Consider the following 11,018-nt stretch of genomic DNA (forward strand, 5'->3'; position numbering starts at 1 on the left):
CATGAGCACAGGGGGTAAAAACCCAGAATGTCTCAACATGACAAAAGAAGTTTACATTTTCAACATCTTATTTACAAGGCAAATTACCTTTCTATCATACCTAAACCCTTTCTGAAGTGATCAACCTTCACTCTGGTAAGTGGTTTGGTCAGAATATCTGCAGTCTGATCTCATGTACTAACATATTCTAATTTGATCACATTTTTGTCTACCATATCTCGCACATAATGGTATGGGATCTCAATATGTTTGGATCTATCATGGAACACTGGATTTACTGAAAGCTTTATGCAACTTTGATTGTCGCAATGGATGATAGTAGGTTTCATCGGATTGCCAAACAATCCCACAAGCAACTTTCTAAGCCATGCTGCTTCTCGGGCTGCCATGGAGGCTGCAATGTATTCGGCCTCGGTGGAACTTTGCGCTACAGAAGACTGCTTTCTGCTGATCCAGGATATCATGGCTGATCCCAAACTGAAGCAGCACCCAGAGGTGCTTTTCCGATCAGTCACACTTCCAGCCCAATCTGAATCTGAGAATCCGTGTAGATTAAGATTAATTTTCTTATACTTGAGACCAAGGTTTAATATGCCTTGCAAATATCTCATAATGTGTTTTACTGCTACTAGGTGTATTTCCTTTGGCTCACACATAAACTGACTCAAGGCATTTACTGCATAGCAGATATCTGGTCTTTTATTTACCAGATACATAAGAGACCCAATCATTTGCCTATATAGAGTAGGGTCAACTGAAGGTGATTCTGCTGCTGCTTCTTTTATGAAGATGGTTTCCATTGGAGCAGTCATAGGTCTACAGTTGAGCATTCCAAATCTCTTTAGAATATCTAATGTATACTTGCCTTGGTTTAGAACAATATTGTCAGGATTTTGCCATACTTCCAACCCTAGGAAATAATGAAGGAATCCCAAGCCCTTCATATCAAATTCTTTGGATAGCTCTTTCTTGCATTGATCTATAAGATGATCCTCTCCTGTGATTAATAAATCATCAACATATAAAATCATTATTAGCATATCACCTTTATTCTGTTTGTAGTAGAGATTAGGATCTGCTTCATTTTTAGAGAAGCCTAGTGTTGATAGATATGTGTCAATTCTTTCATACCAGGCCCTGGGAGCCTGTTTGAGCCCATATAGGGATTTCTTGAGTCTGCACACATGAGATTTTGTATGATGGATCTCAAACCCTTCAGGTTGCTCTAGGTATACTTCTTCAGATATCTCTCCATTAGGAAAAGTTGTCTTTACATCCATTTGATGTACCTTCCATCCCTTTGCTGCTGCAATAGCTAGTATAGCCCTTACTGAGGTATATCTGGCTACAAGAGCAAATGTTTCTTCATAGTCTATCCCTTCCTTTTGAGAAAAACCTCTGGCTACAAATCTTGCCTTATATTTTTCAATGCTGCCATCTGCTGCATGTTTGATCTTGAAGAGCCATTTAGAAGAAACAACAGACTTCTTAGTTGGCCTACGGACAATTTCCCATACATCATTTTTCATTATGGATTGATACTCTTCAGACATAGCATCCTTCCATACTTGATGTTTAAGGGCATCTATTACATTGTCAGGTTTGTTTTTAGATAGGTCATTCATTAGAGCAACATAGCTAGTAAACTTGTTAGGTCTTTTGCTTTCTCTGAAGGTTCCAGAGGGAGCAGCAAACCTCTGAGCTTCTTCTACTATTCTGGTGGCCCATAGTGGTCTTTTCTTGATATTTCTAGGTGTGTTTTCATTTTCATTTTCAGTTTCATCTAGATTCTCCCTTTGAAACTTAGGGGCAGGATTTTCATCTAAGTTAGAGTTAGGAATGTAGATTTCAGGTTCTATGAAGTTCTGAGCTCTTTTGAAAGCTAGGTCTTCTTCAAATATTACATCCCTACTTAGTTCAATATTTCTTTGACCAGGTACATAGATTCTGTAGGCTTTGGAGGTTTCACTATATCTTACAAGCAATCCTCTTTTTCCAGAAGGTTCTAGTTTTAGTCTCTTTTCTTTAGGTATATGGATATAGACAGGACATCCAAATATCCTAAGGTGACTAATATCAGGGTTAATCTTAGTGAATACTTCCTCGGGAGTTTTATCCTCAAGATGGGAGTGAGGGCACCTGTTCTGTATATATACAGCAGTGCTAGAAGCTTCAGCCCAGAGATTAGTGTTAAGGTTTTGATCTAGTATCATGGCTTTGGCAGCTTCAACTATAGTCCTATTTTTCCTCTCTGCTACCCCATTTTGTTGAGGGTTATAAGGTAAAGTAAGCTCCCTCTTAATCCCATTCTCTCTACAAAATTCTTTAAATGAATCTGATGTGTATTCTCCCCCATTGTCGGTTCTTAGGGTTTTAACTTTGTTTCCTGAGTGGTTTTCAGTTAGTGATTTAAATTCTTTAAACCTAGAGAGGATCTCTTCTGATTCTTTACTTTTCAGAAAGTAGATCCAAGTCTTCCTAGAGTAGTCATCAACAAATATTACATAATACAAGAATCCCCCTAGAGAGGATACCGACATAGGTCCACATACATCAGAATGAACTAACTCTAGAATTTTGCTAGTTTTCCTAGTACTATTTTGGAATGCACCTTTGGTATTCTTACCTAGGGCACATCCTTTGCATGCCCCTGAATGATCTTGCTTTAATTTGGGTAGACCTGTGACAAGGTTTCCCATTGAAGATAAAGCCCTAAAATTCAGATGGCCTAATCTTCTATGCCAAACTTCATTTGCATTAGTGGCTTCATGGATTAGAGCTAGATTGGTTTCCGTGCACAACTCATACAAATAACCCTACCTCTGTCCAATGGTCTTTGCCTTCTTGATGGAGGAGTTCCTTGGCCAGGCCAATACTTTGTTGTCCATGAACATCACTCTGTATCCTTTATCTTCCAGTGCTAATATAGAAACCAGGTTTCTTTTGATACCGGGGACATATAGTACTCCTTCAAGCTGTAAGGTTATGCCTGTCTTCAATTTGATGGTGCAAGTTCCTACTCCTCTGACTAGATATGTGGAGTCGTCTCCGATGGTTACATCCTCATCACTCTTCTCTGTCATGGAATCAAGTGCTTCTCTAAACCCAGTGATGTGCCTGGATGAACCACTGTCAATTACCCATGAGTTGATTTTGTTAGAAGCTTGACTTGTGAGTGCTGAATAGAATACGTATTTCCCAGAGTCATCTTCTCCTTTAGTCTTCCCTGCTTTGACAAATGTAGCATGTTTCTTGGTTCTTTCTAGGCATTTTGCAACGAAGTGTCCGAACTGATCACATTTGTAACATTGAATATGAGATAAGTCCTTCTTTGGAGTGTTCTTGCCTTGACGACCTTTTCTCTTTCTAAACTGCCTTTTCTTGTTTTGCTTGTTGGAGTTGGTGTTTAGAACCTGCAGGTCTTCATCTATATTCTTGTGTTTCATTCCTAATTTGTTCAATCTTGATTCTTCTTGGAGACAGTCATCCCTTAATCTTTCAAATTTGGGATATTTGGACCTTGCACTGATGCCTTGGACGAATGTGCTCCATCCACTAGGCAACCCATCTAAAGCAATGAGTGTTAGCTCTTTGCCTCGGATCTCGTAGTCCAGAGTTGCAAGTTCATCTTTTAGAACTGATATCCGCATGAAGTAGGCGTTGATTGTCTCCCCTTTGTTCATGGTGATATGATTTATTTCTCGTTTTAGTGCTAGAGTTCGACTTGCATTTGATATCTCAAATGTGCTTTCAAGAGCTTTGAACATTTTATAGGCCGTCTGATGTTTTCTTATGATGGGCATTATGTTGTTTCTCACCCCATCAACTATTATTTATATTGCTTTCTCATTTCCTTCAATCCATGTTGTTTTGTCAGGTTCATTCTCGGGTTGATCATTTTTAGTTTGAACAAACGAATCCACTTTGTTCTCCTTTAAGATCATTTGAATTCTGAATTTCCAGGCTGAAAAATCGTCACCACCTCCGAGTCTGTCTTCGAATCTGATAGCACTGGCCATTAGAAGAAATGTGATGTAGTATATAACCTTGTCCTTAAATTTGTTTCACGAAATTAAATAGCCTCAAGTTCGATCAACTGGGCTCTGATACCATGTAAATGTAATGTAATTTCCAATTTAATGGACAGGTTATATGCAAGCTGGTGTATTTTAATTTAATATTATGTCAATGATACTAATATTGTAGTCTTTTCTTTTTACTTCAGGTAAGGAGAATGAACATTTATTGATTTTGATGTCATCTCCTTTGATCGGAATGATGTATAAGTATTAGTGTGGCCACAATCAAGTGGCACCTTGATCGGACATGTCTTTTAGACATGTCCGACCAAGATGTCACTTGGTCGTGACCCCTGCTAACAACAGTCGATTCATAACTAATCGGTGCTTCATACATACCCGATGATGAATCGATATCTTTAATGATAACAGCGTTTATACCATGCCCGATAATGAATCGGCATCATTAATGATAACAACGTTTATATCATGCCCGATAATGAATCGGTATCATTGCTGATGATAATAGTAATCATATCCGATCGGTATGTTATGTTAATTGTTAATTGTTACAGATAAAACATACCCGATTATGAATCGGTATCAAAGCATATGGATTATAAACAATAACAATGTATGCTATCGGGTTAATACCCCGATAGCATATTAATGCCAATATGGATCGACATTAATATGCTATCGGGTTAATAGCCTGATAGCATTATAGATTGACGCTTGACATAGTTAAGCAGGTCGTCAATCTAATTCAATATTAATATCATGATTGTGATCAAAACATAAAGCATGAAATGAGTAAACAGAATATAGGAGATTATTGAGTTAGAAGGTTCTTATCTTGCAGAGGCTACTAATGCATTAACAATGATCACCATTGTAACCCATTTTTCTATTTAAGGTTGTTAAGCCTCATTGTAAAGGGTTCTCTCCCTACTGCCTAGAGTTTTCTTATGCTCTCCTCTTCTCTTGAAGACTTGTAAGCTTTGCATTTCTGCAACTGTAAGATTGGTGTTTGGCCTTATGATTAATTGAAGAACACTATTCTTGCCTTCTTTCAACCTATGTATGTTGTGTATGCTTTCTTACCTTCATCATAGGTGCATGTTGTGGCTCTTTCTCTTCATATATGCTATGTTAACTGGTTTTCTGAGTGTGACTTGTGGGAATCCTTCTCCCCTCTTGACATTCAGTGGATTCTAACCTTCATCTATGCATTGGGGTTACTCCTATAACTGAAAGTTGTGCATCTTCAGGGTGTTTCAGTTAATTACTTGTGTCATTTAGGTAGGGAGAGGAACTATCTCTTCTTGGTGCATCACCTCCCTTGTTTCAAGCAATTTCTCTCTTCTCTTTTCCTCTGCAAGTTGTTAGGGTAGGCTTAGGAATTAGCTTTGAAGTGTTGAGTTGGTTCAACACCTGCACCTAGACAGAGAAGGAAGTCGGCCTTCTCCAAAGATTCAACCCCCTTGCGCAAGGTCCCACACTTCGGGGTTGTTTCCATGTTTCACAAGGTTGTTGAGTTGATTGCTCAGCAAGGGTGCAAGCTTTTGTGATAACAATAACCCTTCATTAGTGTGCAATATTCTTCATATCAGAATTATATATCTTTTAATCTCACTGACTCTACTTTCTCTTTACTCCACACACACTTCACTATATTCCACTTGAATGAATTTCCTTCATATCTTTAATGATTCTATGAATGGTTGCAACTCTTTGAAATGGATACAACCATTACAATAGTCATGCCTTTCACTAACAAATTTGCCTTATCGCCATATTAATTTCCTTGTGCTTGAATTATTGACTTTCATAAATTTATTCTTTATTATTCCACACTCACATTATTTTCACATTTTACTATCACCTTTTATATCTTTATGCCTATTCATCAAAAAAAAACATCTCATTGAATAGAGATGACCTTTTGAAAAGACATAACCTTTTGTTAACAATTTCTTTTGATTGCCTTTTTAAAATATTTTTATTTATCTTCAAATCAATTTGATTTTTATACCTGATATATTAATTTTTTGCACACACAACTCACACTATCATCCCTCACTCAAAGCTCTCTTTATATCTTCCCAAGAGAGGCAATTTCAATTAGAAACATCTTCTCTCACCTTTAAGATTATAACTCTTAATTTCATATGCTAATCACACCTCTTCATTAATAAATCTGTTTGAATAATATCATAATTTTCTGCACACAAATCTCTTATTAGTTATTACATTTCCATATTCCTCTCTCCAACTTCTCTTTACCTTTATATCCTCCTGATGCCTTTTCATGAAAGGAGGCGTCCCTTTGAATGGAGACCACTCTTTACAAAGGTATGACCATTTGTTAACTAACAACCTTTAATTCAAACCTTAATTTGCTATCTTTTATTAATTTCTGCTCTTCATAAGATATTCCCTATTCTTCATTGATAAGATCATTGTGGCATAAATTATTTCCTTCTTGATATCAATGAATTATGCTTTGACATCAATGACAATATGTTCAACGATCTCATCCATACTCTTTTGACATCAATGACGATACTTGCCAAAAATCTCCACTAAGTGCCTTTGACATCAATGACAATAGCTCCAACAGGTTTATTAAGGGATTTTCACACATAGCAGCACTCTTAACTAACATGACAAAAAAAGGAGTTGTTGCATACATGAGTAGAACACTAGAAGTTTTCAATAAGCTTGAGAAGGTAATCAGCTCATGCCCTTTATTTTCCATTTAGAGCTCTCACAACCATTTGTGGTAGAGTGTGATGTTTCAAGAGAAGATATTGATGCCCCATCAATACAAAGGAGACCTAAAGAGCTAGATGAATGGAAAGAACAATTGTCAGTAATAGAAGAGAAAGAGTTGCAAGTCCTAACTGAGTTAGATAGCATGAAAAGGCTCATTGAAGAGATAACTATAAGTTTTAAGAAGGATCAAAAGACAAATGAAGTGAGAAGAAAACTTTGGAAATGATGAAATCAGAATTCCTACATTTGGTTACATACAAAGGCATGGTCATTAGATTCGCAAAGATGGCCATAAATACATCTAAGGAAAAGAAGGAAAGGGTTGATGAACTCACCTTTGAGCTTAAAACAACAAATGATTGCTTAGAAAATACAGAAATTGCACTTTTGGAGACAAAAGAACAACTTGATGCTGCAGAAAATTTTAGAGAGTGATAGAACGAAGTAAGGGCTAAGAAAATTAAGCAAGAAATTGAAGAGCTTGACAAGCTCCAAGAGGATTTTGAGTTAGAACATTTTCTAGGAAAACCATGAGTTGCATGTATAGAGTTGAGCTTGATTGAGGCAGGTTGGCAAAGAATTGAAGCTCAACAGACAAGCAGCTAGAGGATAATTGCACAGTATTGGGTTTCCATCTGGTTGCTAATAATCCCCTCTTTGAGATAAATACAAAGATGTCTCTTGACCCAAGTTTTTCAACAAATGATAACTTCAAAGTAGTGCAGCAAAAGCCAACTACATCACAAGAAGGATTAAGGATTAGGAATTGTAAATTTCCCAAATCAAGTTGGGTAAGGAGAAAACAAAATAATGATTTTTATAATAGAGAAAAAAGAGAGATTCTTGTGGAAGTGCTTCAAGGAGGATGTTATCAATTATATCAATGAGTGCACTACCTACCATCAAAATGAAGGACATGTCTTTCCTCCAAGCCTTCTACAACCTATTCTTATTCCCCAACAAGAATGGGAAAGTTAATTCATAGAACCCCTCATGAATCATCCCATGTTGACAAATAGTAAAGTGCTACTAATATGGATAGCAAATGCCATCATTGTCACAACGGTGAGAAAGTCGAGACATGGAATCATCACAAAATATCTACTTCATTAGAGAAACCTACCCACAAAGGAGGCTACTAGGGAAGAATCGGGAAACCTAGAACATTTTGAGTTTGAATTGCTTGAGGACTTGTAATGTCCCCTTTTCAATTAATTTGTGCTTGTGGACCAAAGGCCTATTTCCCATTTCTAGTGTCTCCCTTGGTCAAAGTCTGCATATGTGTTCTCCCTCTTCTTCCCCCATGTGCCCATGGATTCAAAACTTTCTAAGTATGCACATTGTTGAAGTTTCAAAGTTTTTGGTCCTAACATGCCTTTCCTACCAACTCCGCCTTGTTCCTCTATCTTTGTCAAGACATCAAACTTTTCCATCTCGACATACCTCTCACCTATTCCATGCCTTCATCACTTTTTCCTTGTCAAGATTTCAAAGTTCTCTTTACCAACAACACTTCCCTTTGACCTCTACCTACCCTTGCCCTTGTCAAAGTTTTCCAATTTCAACATACCATTTTGCCCAACTTCGTCGTTTCCCTTTATTCCTATAGGGATATCAAACTTTCCCATCCAGGCATAGTTTTCCCTCTAAGTTCACTTTTTCCCTTTATCTACAACAAGGTTTTGGAGTTCTACATGTCGTCATCCCTTTTCACCAAACCCCGCTCAATCCCTTTTGTCAAAGTTTTGCACCTTTCCCTACCAACATACCTTTTGCCCAACCTCAGCTCCCCACTACTTGCATTGAGTTACCCTTCAGGACTAGAGTGTTGGACTTACCCTTACTCAAGTACCTTCCACGACACCCCCAAACTCAAACTCCCAACACATTACACTATACCACTTCGTCAAGATCACAAGATCAAATACCTTCTTATTTGGGTACCTAGGATGCTATACTCCTTAACTCCTACCCTTAACATGTTGCATGATACTTGAGGTATCCCCAACCCCAAAACTCCGATACTCTCCCTCATGTTGCACTATTCACACCCACATACCTCCCTGCACAACCCAAGATGCCATTAATGACCCTACAACTACCAAATCGGATTCTTCCACCCAGATTTTGTTGCTTTCTCCAAAGGCACAAATTCACAAGCACTTTCAACAATAAAAGATGAAGGCACCCACACTGCTTAATGCAACAATTCAAATTTGTCATCATTTCAGCAAATTTTGCAAGCTCTTCACCACCTTGCACATTCCAATTAAAAGATGCCATTAACGTTGATGATGTCAAAGGCAAATGACTATGGGCTGTTTTCTCAGGCCATTTGAATGCAGAAGTGGTGTATTGTCACAATTTCATTATTTAAGGCATAATGCATATTCTACAAAATGTCAAAAATCAATGCCTATTTAAGCACGTTTACTTTATATATCTCTTCTTAGGCAATAGGGTTTTTTTTCCCTAATTACAAGTCCACTATAAGACTCAATATGTTGGTAATGGATGGCTCCATCTATTTAAGTAGATTATTTTCTCTTGTCTCTCCTCATGCAATAGGTATCTTTTTCCTGATGAAGAACCCACTATGAGACTCAAAACATTGTCGGTTAATGGAATGTTTAAGGATGTGATATTCTCTCTCTCTCCCTAAGCAATTGGTTTCTATTCCCTGATGATGATTCTACTATGACACATAAAATGTCATGATTGATGGCCTAGTTAAATATATTTATTTATTCTCTCTCCCAAGGAACAGAATTTTTTTCCCTGAAGATCAAAACACCATAATTCTCAAGACATCTGTAACTAATTGCTTCTTTATGTAAATTTATTTCTATAACCCTCGCCAAAAAATAGGCTTATTTCCTCAGATGACCCACTATGAAACTAGAAACGTCAGCAGTTAGCAGGTATGGCAGATTAATCCAGAAAACTCAAACTCTGCCAAGATGGTACGCTGTAAACACAATCTAAAAAATCCACAGCAATCAATTCATCCAATGAAATGTGATATACCATTATCTATTACCTCCAATAAAACTATCTCATCAAAAGTCAAGAAAATTTTTCGTATCTTTCAACAATTCTCATTTCATCAAACATTATCCAAATTAATTCGACACGTTTTCCAAAATTTATGCAGATCAACTATCTTGAAAATGCCGTAAATCACAAAATTTCTGCCTCGTTTAAACTATAATTGATTCCTTTGGACTAGCAAAAATTTGAATGGTCGATTTTCCAAATCTGACGAAATTCATGTTAACGTGTTGTTTTTCGCATGATTCCATCCTCAAATGATAAAAATATTCACAAATTTAATTAAACAAAATCTCTGAAGGGAAAATGGAGGACGATTAGAAATTACCGCTTGCACAACCCTGTGCGAGATTCAAACGACTGTTGCAGGAAAACCCTCGGCCAAAAAAAAATTCATTTTCTGTCGTCTAATACATGCCGATAGCAAATCCTTCGCGCGCAGAAAGATAGCGAGAGGCGTGATCTATTTGTCATAGTGATAAGTTTTAGTATTAAATAAATACTAATAATAATAAATTCTACCTAATTTAATAGGCTGGAGGACTATTGCCTTTTTTAATTTTAAGTAATTGATAAATAATAAATAATTGATATGATTAGTGATAAGTTTTAGTATTAAATAAATACTAATAATAATAAATTCTACCTATTTTAATAGGCTGGAGGACTATTGTCTTTTTTAATTTTAAGTAATTGATAAATAATAAATAATTGATATGATTCTTGGCTTTAGTCAATTTAGTTTGATATCTCAAAGATATTTTTATTGGGAGATAAATATTTGTAATAATTAAATTTGCATTTTATGTTGTTTTTTATTTAGTTTGGTGTTTATTTCGAAGAGAGTGTTTTGATGTTATATATGATAAATAAAGTAATTTTGTTAAAGTTGAGATTCTTGTTTTATATTATTCATATTTTCATTACATCAGTTCTTATACATTTATCTTTCTTTCTTTCTCATTCAAATGTTTCTATATCTATTTGTTGCATACATTTATCATAACTGCTTATTTATTATACTCATATATGTATAAATTCTCACATTTTAATATATTTCTTTCATATTCCAAGGCAAGTTTATGGTTGCAATGTTGTCCTTGTAGTTGAAGACTTGTCCTTCCTAAATCAAATTTAGCCAACTTCTATCTTGAGCTAACTAAACATAAA

At 36.3% G+C, this 11,018-nt stretch overlaps 1 protein-coding gene across 3 annotated transcripts in view; it reads right to left on the bottom strand.

The window, feature by feature from the left end:
• The window catches only part of LOC131044610 (uncharacterized), a 122,496-nt gene extending 112,165 nt beyond the window's left edge, over positions 1-10,331 (bottom strand). For 2 of the 3 annotated variants that reach the window (XM_057977964.2, XM_057977962.2), the window contains exon 1: positions 10,177-10,331. The gene's annotated coding sequence lies outside the window, so the exon portion shown is untranslated. The remainder of the gene's footprint in view (positions 1-10,176) is intronic. The other variant, XM_057977963.2, reaches the window with a different exon arrangement.
• Positions 10,332-11,018: the final 687 nt, after the last annotated feature.

This window comes from Cryptomeria japonica, chromosome 1 (assembly GCF_030272615.1).
Source record: "Cryptomeria japonica chromosome 1, Sugi_1.0, whole genome shotgun sequence".
In the NCBI taxonomy this organism is placed as follows: domain Eukaryota; kingdom Viridiplantae; phylum Streptophyta; class Pinopsida; order Cupressales; family Cupressaceae; genus Cryptomeria; species Cryptomeria japonica.